The sequence below is a fragment of the Seriola dumerili genome, unplaced genomic scaffold (assembly GCF_002260705.1).
Source record: "Seriola dumerili isolate Sdu_G_001 unplaced genomic scaffold, Sdu_1.0 BDQW01002262.1, whole genome shotgun sequence".
NCBI classification, from domain to species: Eukaryota; Metazoa; Chordata; class Actinopteri; order Carangiformes; family Carangidae; genus Seriola; species Seriola dumerili.
Window position 1 is genome coordinate 133,235 of NW_019176517.1, and position 6,000 is coordinate 139,234.

The following is a 6,000-nucleotide window of genomic DNA, read 5'->3' on the forward strand; positions in this document are numbered from 1 at the left end:
GTGGCGGTCATAGGATGAGTTTTGTTGCCGACGCCACCTGGGGAATTGCACCCCAGGAAATAAATATTTATAAACAAAAACTAAAAGCTACGCAAGTTCGTAATCACCACGGGGCAAAAGACAATGTTCATCATACAAACTTTATTAACAATGTTTACTAAAAGAATGTTCCACGGATACTGTCTAAGCACATAATGTTAGACACTGGGCCATAGGAAAAGGGGGGATGGACAGTGCTGGGTTACCTCGGCGGCCCGAAACCAATGAGGGAGGGGGGGAAACTAAAACACCTCCGTGACACTGCACACACAAACTGAAAACGTGAAGAACCGCCACCAAGGATTGGGTCGCCGCCCGGAGCCCACAGCACCTGTCCACAGGGAGAGAAAGAACAATAAAATGGCCACACTTTTTTTTTTTTTTTTTTTTTTTTTTTTTACACACACACACACACAAAATAATAAGTAATAAAGTAAATAACAAAATAATCTAACTTATCAAATATAATATGACAGGCAATTAACAATCTACAAAAGAAATCAAACTCAATGAAACGGTACTCAAATGAATGATCATAACAAAACAAAAAGAATTAAATCTCAAATAGAACACAACCAACAATACAAAAGAAATCAAATGAAATTAAATCAATGTTCAAAATAACTAAATACTTGTATAAACCAATAAACAAAAACAGCGGCAAAGCCGGCTACGACAGCCGCATCGACACAGCGGTAATTAGACAGCGGAACCACGTACTAGTAAAATCAGACAAACAAAACAACAAATAGTAAAACCATGTAGCCCGATAGAGCCAAAACAGCAACGCCGTCCAGCGAGCCGAAGCGGTGAATCAGTTTCCGAATGACCTCACCGGCGCAGCGTCACAGTAGGCCAAGCAGCGGAGTTACTCTCCGACCTCTGCCTGGTCCAAACTGTGGCATAAATGAATAATTAGCCAGGGGTGAACAAGAAGGAAGGAGGAGGAGGGAGAACGGACAACGCCAACTGACCACGAGGATGCACAAACCCACGCAAGGGGCTTCCAGCGGGGCAGCCCGGTCCCCACGGCGACAGTAATCCGACACCTGCAGCAGAGAATGTACTGTCACTGCTGCGCAATATGGCACACTAAGCAGGAGGGAGAACGGCGGTGTGCATACCTGTACACTGCAGAACGAGCATGCGCCACGATGGCCAACACGCCAAACAGCGCTCCGGTGTGCGCACAGCCCCCCCACAATGGCTCCTCACCCCTGCCCCAACCACACCACCCCACCCCAGTGGACGAATGGCCCGGAAGACAAGAGAGAGAGGCGGAGGGAACCAGAACCCTATATAAAAGGTGTGGCCCCGCCCATCAATCAGTGGGACAAAAACCACAGCGCTGCACTAGGAGGGGCGAGGAACAGCGCACCTGCTACACAAGGTTTCAACTTGTAAGTTTTTAACAGATTTTTTTAACCACTACACCATAAAAAGGGATGCTGTTGCAAGGGTGACAGATTTTTTACATAAAAAGAAATTCACATTTCAAGAACATTGTGAAAATCTGCTTGCAAAAACTTGCTGCACAGCTGCAGCAGCAGGCTGTCTCTTTACTGCAGTTTGGTTGAAATGCTAACAGAGGGCAATTGGAGATTTGGACCTGAAGATTGGGGCTTTGGGATTGAAAAATTGGGAAATGATAAGTCCAAGATGAATGGTGAACATCCGATTCAATCTGTGGACTTAATATTAAAAATAAATAACTTTTAAATGAATGAAAGTCCTCCGTGGCACCAGCCTCAAATCATAGGCAAATAGCCAATATTGTCACAGTCTCAAATTATTGCAGTGCCACCTTGAGGCAAGTACCCCTAATAATGACAACAAAAACAATATTGTTCCTTGAAATGAGAACAAAAAGAAGCGGGTTAACTCTTATAAGGACCACAAAAACGGCTTTGCTTCATGGATGTCTAATAATGAGAACAAAACCAACAGCAGCAGCAATAATAATAATAATAGATAGATAGATAAATAGATAGATAGATGATAGATAGATAGATTAGATACAACTTTATTTATCCCCTAGGGGAAATTCATGTGTCCATTAGCTCATTGTTGATGATAATAATAATAATAAAAACAGTTAATAATAAATAAACAATAATAATTAGATTTGTCCACTTCCTTTGGCTGAGGTGTTGTATAGCCTGATGGCAGTGGGAACAAAGGATCTCCTGAACCTCTGTGTTCTGCAGTGTAGTGAGATGAGATGTTTGCTGCTGCAGCTGCTTCTCTGTCCTGCCAGAATTTTGTGGACAGTATGGTTGGTATTGTCTAAGATGGCCTCCATCTTACATTGCATGCATCTCTCCACAACAGTCCTCAGTGAGTCCAGACTCCTGCCAAGCACAGACCCAGCCTTTTTTACCAGCTTGTCCAGTTTCTTTGTGTTCATGTCTGACATGTTGCTGCCCCAGCAGACTTCAGCATAAAAGAGTACACTGGCCACCACTGACTCATAAAATGTGCAGCATTTCACTGCAGACGTCAAAGGACCTGAGCTTCCTGAGGAAAAAGAGCCGGCTCTGCCCCTTTAGGGTAGATGGCATCCGTGTTCAGGGACCAGTCCAGTTTACTGTTCAGGTGCACACCTAGGTATTTATAAATGTGCACCACCTCAGTGTCCTTCCCTCAAATATTGACTGGCTGAAGGATGGGCCTAGACCTCCGAAAGTCAATGATAGCTGTGTCATTGGAGTATTTTTGAATCCGGCAGGACTCAGAGTTGTATTTAAAGTCCCCCGTATACAGGGTGAACAGGAACAGAGCCAGAACAGTCCCCTGTGGAGCCCCAGTGCTGCTGACGACTGTCCCTGAGACACAGTTACTCAGCCTGATGTACTGTGGTCGTCTTGTCACGTAATCCACAATTCAGGACGTGAAGCAGAGATCCACCCCCATCCCTTCCAGCTTGTCTTTAAGAATGGGTGGTTAGATCGTGTTAAATGCATTTGAGAAATCAAAGAACATAATCCTCATGTAACTACCTGACTCATCCCAGTAAGCATGGGCCTGGTGGAGCATGTAAAGGATGGCATCATCCACTCCAATATGTTCTTTGTATGCAAACTGTAGGGAGTCAAGTGCATGTTCAACCTGTGCCTTCAGAAGGTGGAGAAGCAGCCGCTCCAGCGTCTTCATGATGTGTGATGTGAGGGCCAATAGTCTGTAGTCATTTATCTCAGCCGGTCGCCTTACTTTAGGGACCAGAACAAGACATGATGTTTTCCACAGGACCGGGACCCTCCCTGTTTGTAGACTTAAGTTAGCTGGGCTGCACATTCCTTTAAAATCTTTGGACACACACCATCCGGGCCTGTTGCCTTTCCAGGACATAGCCTCTTGAACTCCGCTCTCACCTCCTCCATTGTAAAGGACAGGAGACTTGACCCCAGTGTGGAGGGAGTTGCAGCTGCAGTGTCAGGTTGTGAAGGAGATGCAGTAGGAGAAGCTGCAGCTGAATGTTGTGTGATGTTTGGAAGCTCCTGTTGCACATGCATTCCAAATAACACTGCTCTGGATGGCACTTTGAAAGCAGTTAGAAACTTGGCAGCATTAAACAAGGGCACCTGCCAGTAGCCTTTGTACAGGTCCAGGGTGGCAATGAACCCTGCTTGACCCACCTGTCCAATGAGGTGACCGAGCCTTGGCAGAGGACAAGCATCAAATTCAGATCTCGTGGAACAATGGCCTGCTGGGTTATAGAGAGGTGGGAGAGATCAAGGAATACAGAGTTGTGACTGACAGGAGTGAACTCACCCACAACATCACCCTCCTCCTCCACTGTCCGAACAAACATCTGCTGTTGGGGTGGGATTTCCTGGGTTTTCCACTCCTTCAGCAGATTGATGTGGAATTTTTGCTTTGGATTCCTCCTCTCTGGCTTCTCTATCTCATAAATGGTTGCACTCAACTTCCTCAGCGCAGTATATGGGCCCTACCATTTCGCCAGCAACTTGTTCTCAGCTGTTGGGAGAAGGAGAAGTACCTGCTGGTCTGGGATGAAGGATTTCTCTCTGGCTGCCTTGTTTCCTTCCTCTGGCCTCCCACCCAAGGCTCCTGCAACACATTGAGGGGACCTTCCAACTGCCTGCCATAAAGGAGCTCAAAACTTGAGAAGCCAGTTGAAGCTTGAGGCACCTCCCTGTAGGTAAATAGGAGATATGGGAGCCACTTGTCCAAGTCTTTGGCATTAGTAGAGATAAGCTTCCTCAGCAATCTTTTTGAGGGTTCTGTTGGACCTCTCAACTAAGCCACCAGTCTGGGGGTGGTAAGGGGTGGTCTGAATACTCTTAATGCTTAAGAGCCTATACACCTGCCTAAGTGTGTTGGAGAGGAAGTTTGTTCCCTGATCTGTCAGAATTTCAGATGGGATACCAACCCTGGAGAAGAGCTGCAGCAGTGCATATGCTATTTGTTCAGCAGTGATTGTGACGGAGGCTTAAGTTAGTAGACTGGCTTCTCCAGTTTGTAATCGCGAAGTGTGCGTCTGTTAGAACGCAGTCTATAAAGTTCCCCCAAGACTTAGGTGAAGAATGAAGTAGGAGACAGTCAATCCTCTTTATGGTGCTTTAATCCAGTGTAGACAGTATACACAGATGTGTTGAAGGTGTGTTTTTAAGATGGGTGTGGTTAAGATGTGTGGTTCTGAAATAAACCAAAAAAATAAAGCCATCAATAAACAGCTCACAATATGCTTGACTATAGCACACAATCCAGAGTAATAATATAATATAATTATCCTTAGCATGGGAATATATGAAACATCACATAGAGAAGAAATATCACGATATAATCACAAACATCACACATTTAACTGACTGACAAAGGAACAGGCAGTAGCATTTACATTAGCAATGAGAGCTAACACTGCTAGAGATACACACTATAGCCCCAGTTATAACCTCAGTTAGCAGATATATAAACAGATAAATATAAGAACAATGCAAAATGCATCCAGCAAATAAACAATGTAACTTACGTTTCTCTGGACGCACACTGAACCACAAACGGCAGATCAACTGTTACAAAGTAGCAACACAACTTCTTCTACCGGCCATACACACGCCTCACCGTCGTCAGTCTCTTTTCTCTCTCTCATAAGCGGCGGGACTGTGCCCTATTGAGCGCGACAGCGCCCCTAGTGGTTTAGTCTGGCTAAGTCACCTGCTCTGTCATGCAGCCTTCAGAACAGTGATGTCTCTGAGGGGAAATGCTTCAGGGTATCTGGTACTGTAGTCACAGACTACCAGTATGTAACAGTGATGAATGTGTTTGTTCTATTGGCCCAACAATGTCCATAGCTATACAGCTGTAAAGGACATCCATAATTGGAAGGGGTTGCAATGGAAATTTGGGAACATTCTTATCCCCTACTAGCTGACAGACAGGACACAACTGACAATACCTCTGTAACTCTGTGTTCAGACCTGGCCAGTAAAACCGGCTTAAAATTCTGTCCAAAGTCTTCTTAGTCCCTAGATGACCTGCCCAGGGAATACTTCTGCCCAACTTTAACACCTGTTCCTGGAGCCTCTGTGGAACCACGTCTTTCCCTATCATCTGGATTTGCCTTGTAGTACAACACCTGGTCTCTGAGGAAATAGCCCTCCCCTGCAACCTGGCCCTGCTGCACTACCATTGCATCATTAAAGAAGTCCTGCAGGGCTTTGTCCTGTTTTTGAAGATGCAAAGAATCACAACATTTGTCTAACCTCTGGCTCTGCCACCCCAGAACCTGTGCTTGCCACTTTCTCTTGACTTTTCTGTCTCCTACTTTTCTTCACTTAACAGCGCTATCACAAAGAATCTCGTCAAAATAAGGTAATTCAGAGAGAACTTTTAACTCCACTTCGGCTGAATCCTGGCCTGGAACCTCTTGATTGAACTGGGAAACTAGTGTCATGTCCATGAAGAGACGTTAAGTTATGTTTAGTTTTGTCTGTCTCG